Source organism: Podarcis raffonei, chromosome 9, assembly GCF_027172205.1.
Source record: "Podarcis raffonei isolate rPodRaf1 chromosome 9, rPodRaf1.pri, whole genome shotgun sequence".
Classification (NCBI taxonomy): Eukaryota; Metazoa; Chordata; class Lepidosauria; order Squamata; family Lacertidae; genus Podarcis; species Podarcis raffonei.
Window position 1 is genome coordinate 37,834,380 of NC_070610.1, and position 14,298 is coordinate 37,848,677.

Sequence of the window (14,298 nt, forward strand, 5' to 3'; positions counted from 1 at the left end):
CGCCATTATCCTAATTGGAGAGAGGGCTTAAGAGGAAGACGCTGTGTGGTGTTTAAATCCTGGATAAGTCATCGTTTGTGCCCAGGCTGCTGTCATAGAGGGTTGAGAGAGGCCAGTAGAGCCAGGAAATTTGGCACCCTACCCCCTAGACATCTTGAGGCTGTCACATTTCAATACTTCCCCTTGTGAAAAGCTTCTGCAAACTGGGTCCGAGGTGTCCACAAAAGACTGATGTTGTAAGTGGATTTTACCGCAGTGGAGAGGAAAACTTCACTATTATTATCCATCCAAGGAGCTTTCACCAACGGTGCCATCTTCTGGTGGTCTTAACTATCTTATTTGTGTGTCAAATGTTATGTTATTTTAAGAATCGTATAATCCTTGGCCTGAGGAAAGTATGGGTCAGAACAAACGCTTGAGAGACTTTGACGAGCCCCTATCATCCCCTAAACCAAAACTATCAAGGTTGGTGCCACACCAGAATAGAAGAGGGAGTGACAATGCTGAGCATTGCTTTGCGGTGGAAACCCAAAATCGCTTCCTACCTCTAATTGATTTAGAAGCCACTCCAACTCTGACGACTCAAAATTTTTCAAAAGTAAAGCCTGTAAAGGAGAATACGAAAGAAAAAGTCTCAACAATTGGGATGGGATAATCAAGGCCAAGTGGTGGGTACCTCCCCCCTACCCAAAATCTGATTTAATCAGAGGCCTCTACCGGTATCTGAACTGAGTGACTCTGATGACTGATAATGAACTCTTGATGACCAGTGTAAATAAAGACCATTAAAATGACAGAAGTCTCCGGAGGTGATTGTTTGTGAAGAGAGGAATGTGGCGCCCTGACAAACTCTGTATAAGGAACTTCCTAGATTCACAGAAGTAGTTCTCCCCACAGTGTAAACACGAGCCATAACCAGGTATATTGCAAGAAATACTTAGGGAACAATAGCTCCAACTCACACATGATGCTGGATCAGATGGGCCTTGGCCTAATCCAGCAGGACTCTTCTGATGTTCTTAATTGAACCCCTCCACAAGTATGTAGAAGTTAATTTATGTGGTATGGAGGGGGATATCTTGCTGCTATTGCACATGGACATGCATTGTGTGTGGCTGGACACAAAATATGAATGCAATGAAGAACCTTTAGTAATATGTACTCATATGTGCGGTTATGGATATGAATTAGCAATTCTTGGTTTGGAAATAGGGTAGTACAGGTACACATGAGACAGCTCCCCCCCCCCATTTCAGGGGTAGGGGAACCATGTGCTATGCACATGGCAGAGAGAGTTATCACTTCACTTGCCCCCCCCCCCCGTTATTTGTGAAAATAGCAAACAAAATACATTGTATTAAGGGAAAGTGCTTTGCAAAATGGTGAAAATTGCACTAAAACGGCTGATAAATTTTCAGGAAAACTTAAAAAATAATAATCCAAAAACAGATGTGGAAATGTGGAGAACTGAATTTAAGACTGAAAAAATGAGAAATTGACATTGACAGATTCCTTAATCCTTGCTGCGCAGACTGTGAAGGTCTTCGTGATGGAAATTTACCTCTAGAGGACTGACAAAACCCAGAAGACTGTGTCCTCAAGTACCCAGCACTCAGTCATAGAGAGCCTTGGACTGTGATGAAGAGACAGCTGCATAGTGTGAAATGTAGAAATTACGTGCTACCTCTGTTCCACTCCTTTCAACATGTTGGCAGTGGCACCCTCCACAGCCGAAGCTTCTGAATGGCCTCACTGAAAGCAAATCAAAGTGGTTTATCCTCGAGCCTATCAAGCTTAGAGGATGATTACTAAGTACTTTTGTTCCAGAAAGGCTGCAGCCAACTTACTAGAATATCACACAATACCTGATTTAACATTTTTTTGCTTAGGATAGGACCAGTGCTGGATTTATGTATAGACTAAGTAGGCTGAAGCCTAAGGCCTCTAAATCTAGGGGGCCTCGCCAGCCCTCCCACTCCCCAGCGGGCAGTCTTCCCTCTCCCAAAATTGCAAACCCAAGACTTCATGCGAGGGCAGGACAACTCAGGCCCACCAACTTTTAGACTCAGGGGAAGCCAGTGGGGCCCAATTTGAAGCAGTGGGGCGCAACTTGGTTTTTTCTCTTTTGGTAGGGCTCCAGTTCACAGCTGAAGTCTGCAAAATCTTATAGATATAAATAAAATCCATCTAGATTGCCCTGGTGCAGGGGTCCCCTTAGGAGCGGCCCACGGGGCCCAATTGCTCCAACTGCCTTAAGGTCAGCCCTGATGAGACTGTGCAGGGGTTGGACTGACAAGCCCTGCACCTTCTAGGTCCCTGGTGTCACCATTCAGAATACAGACTCAAGGACTTGTTATGGAAATAAGTCCTCGGGTTACAGACACTTCAGGTTACAGGTACTTCAGGTTACATACTCCGCTAATCCAGAAACATTACCTCAGGTTAAGAACTTTGCTTCAGGATGAGAACAGAAATTGTTTGGCAGTGGTGCAGTGGCAGTGGGAGGCCCCATTAGCTAAAGTGGTACCTCAGGTTAAGAACAGTTTCAGGTTAAGAACGGACCTCCAGAACGAATTAAGTTCTTAACCTAAGGTACCACTGTAAGGGGGGGCACTTATTGGAAATCATTTTTGTCACCTCTTCCCCCCCCCCCAAACCCCAAGACAATGAGCCCAGCCACCTTTTATCCACAATCGCATAAGCACTACACTACAGCATGGCCATAAACTTGTACGTTCAACCGCTGAAATATACACCCAATATGTAGCAAGGGAGATGTATGTTACTGCTTTATGAATGAACACTGTGTCTTATGAATGGACTCTGCATTTTGTGAATTATCTAAGAGCCACCAATAGGGAGCTCTAGAATCTGACAGCTAACCAATTGGGTACTACCAAACAGCAACCCCTATTGCTGAAAGTAGGTAACCAGCAGGGAATGCTTTGGCTCAGCCTTTGCACTGTTGACTGAACATTCCGTACTGTGCAGATAATGGAGAAAACTCATAAATTGTATCCCTTCTGGCATCTGGCCAACTCTATTACACTGGTGTAAACCCTGGTGCACCAGAAGCACAGAATAGCAGCAAATAAAATCCGCTCATACGTCAGCAACTGATAAGACTTGTCAACCAATTCTTCCAAAGTGTTCCTAAATTATAATGCTCCAAAATACAAGTCAAAGGAGAGCAGGTCTGGGAAGAGAGAGGCATACAATGGGCACCACCAGTGAAAAGGCCCTGCTCCATGTAACTCTTGCCCTGTCATTTGATAGAGTGCCCACTTGCTCTCCTTCTTGACATGGAATGCTCTCTATTGGAGTCTCCAGGTCCCGTACAAAGACCATAAGAAGGGAGAGCAGGGACCTTGAAGTTCCCAACAGCTGTTAATCAAGCAAGCAAGCAAGCACACAGGTCACCTTTGTCACAGTCAGGACGCCTATGTCCTGGTCAGGCTTGCACCCAATCTTGTTTTTGTACAAACTTGTTTGTCCTCAGTAACCAAAATTGTATTATCAACATATACAAGCAGAAAAGTTGTTTTCCTTCATTTGCAAGGAATCGTACAAAACAAAGTGGCACTAATAAAGAAAAGTTCCAGGGTGGCAAGAGAAAGCAAACTAAAAATGCTTTTGCAGTTCATCAAAACAATCCAGCAATATCAAGTTATAGGAAAACTGGTGCTACTAACAGTAATCCTTCTAGTTGGTTAATTGGTTCAGCAACTTCCATGCACATGATGTGTGATGCTAATTATTTTCCCCAAGAGTTAAATGATAACTAATCAGAGGCAGCTACAGGAGAGCTATGAGATTCAGGTGAGGGTCAGATGCCTTGTCAATCCCAGCAGGTATATAAGAGGATGACCCGACCTGCCCAGGCTACAAAAACAACACCCCCTATATACAGTTTGAAAGGGCATAGATTGTTTAATTAGCCAAAGATCTGGGAGAAGAGGAATGTTTTTGCTTGGTGCCTAAAAGTATGTAAAGAAGGCACCACATGAGTCTCTCTGGGGAGAGCATCCCACAAATGGGAACACTTATGAAGAGAAATATTTTCTAGCATGTAGTCTTAAACTGGGAATACATTTAGTATGGTGCTGTGCTCAAGCGAAGTTTTTAGTGTTTGATGTTGTATTGTGCTTCTACTATTTTTTGTTGGGAGTAGCCCAGGGTGGCTGGGGCAACCCAATCAGATTGGCAGCATTTATTTATTTATTTATTTATTTATTTATTTATTTATTTATTTATTCATACATACATACATACATACATACATACCCCCCTATCTGTCATGGACCTGGCCAGCCATTGCATGGAGAAGGGAGGTCCGAAATGTGGAGGCTGCTCTACAAATATAGGCTGCTTATGCTATTTGATTGTTTCATATATGCTGATAGACTAAGTTATTGGTTGAAGATGAGTCCTGCTTAGCTTTTAATACCAGCATTTTGTGGCTTGTGGGTGGCAGGAGGTGGGATTGTTGGGTGTGTGGCAGCAGGGGTGGGGCTAGCAAGCACAACCCTGCTCTTCCCCCTCATGCAGTTTGGCACAAAAGGGTATTGCTGAATCAGATCTGTATGCAGTACAAGGAGACTGTGTCGTTTGTGGGCAAAAATGCCATGTTTGTGCAGATGAGTGCAGATTCTAAAGAATGCTGCAGTTTCCTGCAACCGAAATTAGCTAGAAGGCTTGTTTACAGCTGCTGCGATCATACTCAAAAGAGATGTGGCCAAGCCTACAGCAAATAGGGCTGTGATAATTTGTCAATACCTTTTAAGGGCAGAGGTGTCTATCAAGAAGAAAAGGTGTTTGTAAGGGGAAAGGTGTGATGAGGCAGGGTGGAAGGAGAATGAAGGACAAAAGCAATTTAATCAGCCTCTAATTTTATTGTGCTTAGTTCTTCTTTAATAGATATGTTTTTTTCTGTGCAGCTCCAAAACTAATTTTTGTAATTGTGACAAATGGTTCCTTGAAGCAATATGCACTTTCATTAAGCTGTGAAACAATCGCATAGTGGGATTTTTAATTTGTCTGTTTCCTGAACAAAGGAGCTAACAACTTAGAAGATAGCTACACATACTAGGCTTAGAATACAAGACAGGGATTGCACAGACTGCACTAATTGTTTAGCTGCAATTCATCAGTATGTTAGTAACACTGATAGAGCAGTGCTATTAGTCTGGCACCTCTAGGAACAGTTGTGTTTGTTGTCTATGATGCTCATCCCTTTTGTAACATGATGACCAAGGCAAATAAGATAAATTCATTAACTGAAAAAATATATATTTTTATGCCTTATAATAAAATAATTCAGGAAAACTGCATTTCCTACCAACCTCTCTCCCTTTAGGACATTAACTCACCATTTGAGAACATTATTAAAGAAGAAAAATTATCTCTATTACATTTAACTGATATTTGCTTCAATGAGATTAATATGGTCTGCTCAATTTATGTTGCTGCCTTATCTTAGATTCTCAAAGGCATATTTGTATGCAACATATATTAATACATTAATGTAAACAGATCCAGTAATGAGAGATTAAGATTCAATTTATCTCAGGCTTTTGCCAAAACAATCTCTAAATTAGCCAAGAACAAAGTGGCTACGTTAATCTCTGACAGAGATCAGTGGAAGAGATGAATTCTTCTCCAGAGAGGATCTGGAGATACAGACATGCAAAACAACACATTACTCAGATGCCTAAGGACAATATGAACCTCGGAAGTGAGAAAAGATTAGAGCGGATCACAGTTATCTTACACTGATCATTACATGTGAGTCTTGGGTCTCTCTTAATGAACAAGAGGTGCAGGTGAATCTTCCTTCCTACTGATTCAGATTGCTGCCTCTACCCCAATATTGTTGACTCTATTAAAATTCCTTGCATATGTTGTGCAAAGACTGGAATGTACATTTTGTGTAACTTGCATAGAATGCCATGATACGTCTTCCCCTGTATACTGTGAACAGTCACATTCGTCTACCTAAAATATTCCTGAAATACACCTGCAATCAAGCTTTCCTTGAAATGTTGCATTTCTTTTCCAAAATCACTATCATTAAAGTCAACAGAATATTGCTCTGATAAAGATAAAGCTTTTACCCCCACCTTACTTTGGGACACAGTGAGATATTTCCACAAGAAATAATTTTTTTCCCTGACAACTGCTTAACATCATTGAAGCAGACAGTTAATCCTGATATGACATTGTCTACCAAAACATAAACACACACTTTCTGATGCAGGCCTCTTCTGGAGCATCATCTGTGTCATTCATTTCTTCTAAGTTAGCATCAGGTGTGCTTGCCCTCTTGCAGCTAACTCCATCACATCTACAGAAAAGGTTTATTTCTATATTTAGCTTTGACGCAACCAATTTGGCTTCATTCCACATGCATTTCCAGTTGTTTTGAATTTTTTCAGCTCTGTGAGGAGAGCTGTTTTTTTTGTCACTTCAACATCTGGTGTGACATCTCTAGTTTGGATGACCTTGTTGCAAATATCTATGCCAGCTAATATTTTGTACCACACGGCTAACATTAGCACACAGGCAAAAAAATGTGGACTTCATTTCTTGTTTTGACCATTAAATGTAGTTCTAGGCAGTCTTTCAGTTATAATTAAATACCAGTCAAGAGTGCTGGAAAAGGCTTTACACATTCAACACAATCTGACCATTTTGTTTCAGGCATACCATGAAGAAAATGACCAATATTATTTTGCAGTAATTCCCACCACTTAGGTAGTACACAGTTTGAATAGCTCTTAAAAAGGTTATTGCTTCAGGTATACATTCAGCAGCATCAGTTCCACTTGACTGTGTGACCATGAGGTGAAAGAAATTGCTGTTGAGCATTATTCTTGTGCTTCGTTGTCTTTTCCAGCCATATCTGACCCATTGGTCAAATGGTAGAAATTACATGTACACATACATTGTTTGTTCATTTTATATACTGTCCTTCAGCTTCCTTCCAGCTTCCAGCTTCTTTACAAAACCCCCCCACAAACATTGCAATGCTGTGTATGTCTACTCAGAAGTAAATCCCACGGAGCTAAATGGGACTTGCACCCAGATACATGTGACATAACTGCAGCCTAAGATGATTAATTAAGGTTCCTTTAGCATTAGCATAAATATGCAGCTATACTAAGGTCATTTAATGCAACCAGAAGGAAAACAAAGGATCCTCAGAGTGATCAAACTCAAAATGGGCTGAGGTGCTGACTCAGGCAATCGACTGACCAATTTGTCATTTATTCATTTTACCCTGTCTCATGCTGGAAGGAAGAAGAAAAATTAAGTAAGATGAACAGGCACAAACTTTCTGCTCTGACTGATGGAAGAAGGAGAGCAACTTGTTTTGCTCTGGTTGGTTTAACCAGAGCTATCTATCATACGATAGCTGGAAACCAACATTTCAGATAATATATAACCAGAAAACTGAATATCAGCTCTTCTCTGGGCCAGCAGAATACCCTGTCCCACTCACCATCCTTCTTTATTTCTTTACAGCCTGTCCATAGATGCTCTGATTAATAGGACTGAGCATATTTAATTTGATTGCACATTTCAGTTATTGACTGTTATTTATCAATAGCACTTCATACTGGGACATGGGCTGGGGCTAATGGCCAACACCAGACCCTCCAAGCATGGGTGTAGCCTGGATTTTAGTTGGGTGGGGAGGCAGAACCTCAGTTAGCTTTGTATTTTTATTGATTGGGGGCGGGAAGCTGCCTCCCTGCCCATGCCTCCAAGTGTCCCTATTTTCCAGGAATAGTCCCAGATTTACAGAAGCCCTCCCAGTTTCTGATTTGATCCTGGAATGTCCCACTTTTCCTTAGGAAGTCCCTATTTTTATTGGAGAAATGTTGGAGGCTATGGAGTTATCCAAACCAGAGCCATCTGAAGGCAGCCCTTTATAGGGAAGGTTTTTTAAAAAATATTTCATGTTTTTTAAAGAATGTTTTTATATTTGTTGGAAGCCACCCAGTCAAATGGATGGGGTATAAATTGTAAAATTATTGTTATGGAATAGGACGTCCCTATTTTCTTTGGAAAAATGCTGGAGGGTATGTAACACCACTCCACCTCAGCAGGCTGGCTGTCTTCACTCCTATTCTAATCAACCCAAAGAAGAACAGAAAAAGCACACGACTAGATACATAACCGTCTGGTGCGGGTCCATTTGATGGCCCAGAGCAATGGAACCTGGTCCATTAGGGCAACCAGAGCATAGCCCTAGCAAACAATTTTTAGAAATGTTTTTCCCCAGAATATCAAAACCACACTTTTTCTGTCCCACACATCTTTCCATAACCCATTTGAACTTAGAGAGGCTCCTGGAGACATTTCTGTCAATTTTCTGTTCTCTGGCCAATCAGAGAAGCATTTATTTTCCAGGCTTAAGTTGTTGCTGTTTAGTCCAGGCTTAAGCTGTTGCTGTTTAGTCCAGGCTTAAGTTGTTGCTGTTTAGTCCGACTCTTCGTGACCCCATAGACCAGAGCACGCCAGGCACTCCTGTCTTCCACTGCCTCCTGCAGTTTGGTCAAACTCATGCTGGTAGCTTCGAGAACACTATCCAACCATCTTGTCCTCTGTCGTCCCCTTTTCCTTGTGTCCTCCATCTTTCCCAACATCAGGGTCTTTTCCAGGGAGTCTTCTCTTCTCATGAGGTGGCCAAAGTATTGGAGCCTCAGCTTCAGGATCTGTCCTTCCAGTGAGCACTCAGGGCTGATTTCCTTAAGAATGGATAGGTTTGATCTTCTTGCAGTCCATGGGACTCTCAGGAGTCTCCTCCAGCACCATAATTCAAAAGCCTCAATTCTTCGGCTTTTGCATAGTTAAGTTACTGTAGTGGAAAACAGAGTTTCTCCTTTGGGGAGGCAGGTGCAGTCTGTGCAGCATATGCATGTTAATTCCATTTACTCAAGAGGTTCATCATTCTTAATCAGGTCTCCCCCATCCCAACTGAAACCTCTTAGGCTGTGCCACGCTTTGATTGGACAGAATATTGCCTAACTATCCCTCTATCTCAGTAAGCCAGTAGGCAACAGCCTTGTGTTTACACCAAGTCAAATGGGTACTGGTGAAGGTCACATCTGGAAATGTAAAAAATTGTGAGCAACCACAAAATGCCCATTTCACAGGGGGGGGGAGCTGAAAATACTCAATACGTTTCACAAACAGGCACAATACTTACCCCCTCGTCTCCAAAAAGCCCCCCAAATGAAGCACAGGCAAACAATCACAAAGCACCCAAGCCATTGCCACCCAATTAAAAAAATAAAAATTGGGAGAGGCAGAGAACGTTTGTAGGCACTAAGGAAGGGCACCATGGGGCCAAAAGACATTGCATCTAGAGGAGAGAGTTGTAGGAAAGTTCTTTCCTGGGTTGTCATGATAACTATTATGGGACGCGGGTGGCACTGTGGGTTAAACCACAGAGCCACAGAGCCTAGGACTTGCCAATCAGAAGGTCGGCGGTTTGAATCCCCGCGATGGGGTGAGCTCCCGTTGCTCGGTCCCTGCTCCTGCCAACCTAGCAGTTTGAAAGCACGTCAAAGTGCAAGTAGATAAATAGGTACTGCTCCTGCGGGAAGGTAAATTGTGTTTTTGTGCGCTGCTCTGGTTCGCCAGAAGTGGCCTAGTCATGCTGGCCACATGACCTGGAAGCTGTACGCCGGCTCCTTCGGCCAATAAAACAAGATGAGCGCCGCAACCCCAGAGTCAGTCACGACTGGACCTAATGGTCAGGGGCCCCTTTACCTTTACCATTACCTTCACCATGATAACTATTAGAAAGGAAATAACCCAGTCTAGTTAAGAGTCTTTAGGGATCAGATCAAAGTTTTTTTCTCACCCAGCATCCTCTTTTGCACAGTGGCCAACCTGATGCCAGCCTGAGTTATGGGACAAAGCCACTTTATAGGTCCCCAAAGCATTTAACGTTTCCATGAACAAGCAGAAAAACATTGTGAAACTAAACATTTTTCAAGCAATGCTCAGAACCCATCCATATTTAGGATCCTCAGTGGCATGCTTCAAATGAGACAGCATGATTCAAATGGGGAGTACAGTTTATTTGCTAAATGCAGACTCAAGCACATACACACAGCTGTTGACCTGCCACTCTAACTTTCTTGGCTGCTATTTTCTGCCTCATCACTTCAAGGAAACAACAGAAGAACAGCCAAACAGCTCAGACAACACCCCATCAGAGGCTTCAAACAACTTTGGGCAAAGTGGATGGGTTTGTTCAATAAATACAGCTGCGTGCCATTTAATATGGAAAACTGCAGTCGTGTTCTTTTATATACACTGGGATTTTATATATAAAAATGTATTTTTAAAAAGTCAGGGGTTGAGAAATCAATGCATGGATTAATTTATTTCAAAAAGAATTAAATGGTGCCTTGTTTCTTCATGAAGGGAGAGTAAAACCTTTTAGATAACATCTGTAAACCAAGTACAGTGGTACCTCGGGTTACATACGCTTCAGGTTACATACGCTTCAGGTTACACACTCTGCTAACCCAGAAACAGTGCTTCAGGTTAAGAACTTTGCTTCAGGATAAGAACAGAAATCGTGCTCTGGCGGCGTGGCGGCAGCAGGGGCCCCCATTAGCTAAAGTGGTGCTTCAGCTTAAGAACAATTGCAAGGTTAAGAACAGACCTCGAGAACGAATTAAGTACTTAACCCGAGGCACCACTGTATATGGAATATGATTATTGGGTTCACTATTGTGCTACAGTTAGGATGCAATCCCCAAAGTAAGGGGTGTGAGCCTGAAAACAGTTCATCTGCTTTATCCAAGACCTTGCCAGGCTCTGTTGACAAGGTTTTTTTGTGTTAACCATTTACCTCCCATTGGAAACACTGGGCTGAGTTCAACTAACTTAGGTTCATTCATTTCAATGGGTCATCCCTAAGTAAAAGTTAGTTGAATGCAACCAATTCCTTCTGATTAAAAAGGAAACAAACTGCTGCTGCTCCACAGCTGGTACAGTTTTGCCTCTAATTGCAGGACATTTCCAGTACTAGGACAATCTGCCACAGCAGACCATCTTGGCTGTGACTCCTGGAAGATCTGTTACCTGCCCTGCAAGCCTTTTCTCACCTGGCCTGGGAAGGTGGGGTCCTGACTGACTGCAGCTACAAGAGCTGAGGCTGCTGAATATTTCTTACCCACTCTTCACCACAAGGTCCCAGGGTCCATCACAACAATGTAACATACAACTATAAACCCATTATAATTTAAAAAACAACCCAGAACAATATAATTTCAGCAAAAGAAGTGGGTCCCACAAAATAAAATTGCTAAATAATAATATGTTGACACAGTTCCACACTTGGCAATACTGAACATCTTTCTAATTAAAAATAAATATTGAGATGATTTTATTTTTTATTGTTTAATAATATATATATATATATATATATATATATATATATATATATATAGGCAACCTCCATGTGGTGGTAGTACTTTTATACTGTAGGTTTGGGTTATTAAATTCCCAGGAGTTTACCTTGCTTTGTATTTAATACCAAAAAAAAAAAAAAAGATTTAGGGAAATGGAATGTTTTTGATCCTATAAAATGGGAAGGGGGAACTGAGAAGAAATGGAGTCATAGTTCAGTTTTAAGAGGTGAATGTGCCTCTTTTCTGAAACAGAATTGGAAACTATTTCAGAGAACAATATTTGGGAAACTTGAGCCTGACAGTTACGAGCATTTTCTAATACCAAAGAGCATTAGTGTCATGAACTTCAATTGTGTATATCTCAGTAATTACATTTTTGAAAGCAAATGAATAATTTGAATTGCCACACAGACATCACAATGTCATTCCAGGAGACTGTTTCAAGAGAGGCACGGTATTTTTCTTTTAACCTGGCATTGTCAAGTTAAGTAAGTGTAACTCCTTAAAAAGGGCTCATTTCCCTCTAAATCATACCAAAGGGTTTGAAAAGATCTGGATTTGATTTAATATTTATACTCTGAATTTCTATTAGAATATTTGAAGTGGTTTACAATTCAAAGCAACAGAAATGCAATATAAGAAGTTCTAAAATTTAAATGAATGAATGAATGAATGAATATGTTGGTATAAAGAACAATGATAATATATTTCATCTAATGCTTCTCTTGCTGTCTCCTGGCAAAGGAGAATTTCTGGGGTTCTGATTGGTTTTCCTTTGGCAGACACCCAAAGGCAGTCTCTTTCTAGGCAGCACTTCTCATCTCTATGGTCTCCCGTGGCCTGCTCTGGACACTGATGGCAACTATATATATGATAATTTTAATTGCCATCTGGCTGATCTTTCCTTAACCTGTAAGGCTATAGCAAGGTCTTTCTGATCCTTCTGATGTTCCTGCATCTGCTGAGTCTCCTGGTACAGAATCATCTTTATTTCAAAGACTATAAAAATATTTGCTAACATTTCATTGAACATTTCATTGAACAAAAACAATTCCTAGGACTTTGCCATTTCTGACTGAACACAGGAACTGCACAGCAGTAGGTAAGTGAGCACTGAATAGCAAGCTATTCAGATCACTATTTTCTTAATTGGCAAGTATTTTACCACTTAAGAAGAAAGCAAACATTTGTGGCAAGCTTCTTACATGGAATGTTACTCAATGTTCTTATGCTTCATGGCACTGTGTCTTACAGCACAACCCTATAGAAGTTCATCCAGAAGTTTTTATCTATCTAGACTTACTGTCAGGTAAGTGTCTTTAGGATTGTAGCCCGAGTAATCCAATTGCTAAGAAACAACTAGCTTTACTTACTGATTTCCCAGGCTTCTGCCCTGTAGTTGTTAGGGTTACTAGGTTTTAAAGGTTTTCCTTGTCAGGCAATAAGGTCAGGGCCTTTTCGGTGGTGGCTCCATAAGATCTGACCCAATACAATTTGAGGGGGGGGAGGCACTCTCCACAAGGTGCATAGTGCACAAGGCAGACCAGTTTGTTTGGCACCTAGGCAGACCATTCCACAATGGTCTCTCCTTGGGAGTAAAGGTACAGTAGTGGCAAGTGATGTAATAACTAACAATTTCCTTCCATTTCATGTCACCCCAAATCATCTGCCTGCAGTGCCTGCCTCAGTCCACCTAATCTTTGTGGAACTCCCCCTCAATGGACATATGCCTTTACCATATTTTAAATGGGACTTGAAAACCCTTTTGTTTCAATCTGCTCTTAGATACGATGTTGGGACAGGCATTTAAATTGCTAATTGTTTCATCTCATTTGTCATGCTGGTCTATAGAGTGCTTAGACTGCAGTTTCATATTTGTAGTTCTAAGATGTAGCTTTAATAGCAATTGATAGCTTCAATTATGTATGTAAGAAACCTTAGGCCCAGGAGCCAGATGGGGTTATGGAATATATAGGCTTATACCTTAATCTTTCCAGCATCTCCCTTTGGGATTCTTCCTGACTCTAGTTGCCACAGACAGTTTGTTCTTCATCTTCAAGCCTGGATAATGGGACCTCCAGAGGCAGGCATTCAGGATATCTGCTTGATACATAAATTAATAATTGTTCAGATAGAAATAGTAACCAGTTACAGGGCAGAATAATCCCTCGTGCTGTTAGAGGTAGCTACTCATCACCTCAAGATACACAACTTGTTAAGGGCTGTTCATACAGATTGTTGTTTATCTCTGTTGTTCAGGTTGACGATAGTTTATAATGCAAAGGAGGAGAAATATGCTGAAATATGACCCTTACATGTTATGACAAGTGAAACTAGAACTGATGCACCAGAAAGGTCTGTTATAGTGAGTTTGTTAGGGCTGAGGTATAGTCACTTTTGGATAGCAGGCTGTTAACCTGCTACAGCCTCTGGCACTCATTAGCTGCCCCACTGGACTAATGGAGAAAGGGCTGTTCTGAAACATTTTTATGCCTGGCATTTGGCCAGAACTGGTTCTGTTGGAGACCTGTACTTGGAAAGGCTGACAGTAGTAGATAAAAAGGAGCTGATAATAAAAGGCTCACTCTGACATAGCTGTCTTGACTCTTCCTAGTAATTGTTATGAAAAAGCAGTGCATCAGGATATTTCCTTTTGCCACAATGTGTGTGTGTGTGTGTGTGTGTGTGTGTTTGTGTTTGTGTGTGTAAGAATTGGAAACGTACCTTCACATTTGTGGGTCAGGAATCTTTTTTCAGTCTGAAGGCAACATTCTGTTCTGGGCAACACTCTGAAGGGCATGAACTGGTGGTGGACTGTACCAGAGTCAAAAGTGGGTGGATCAATGAATGTAAATTTTGT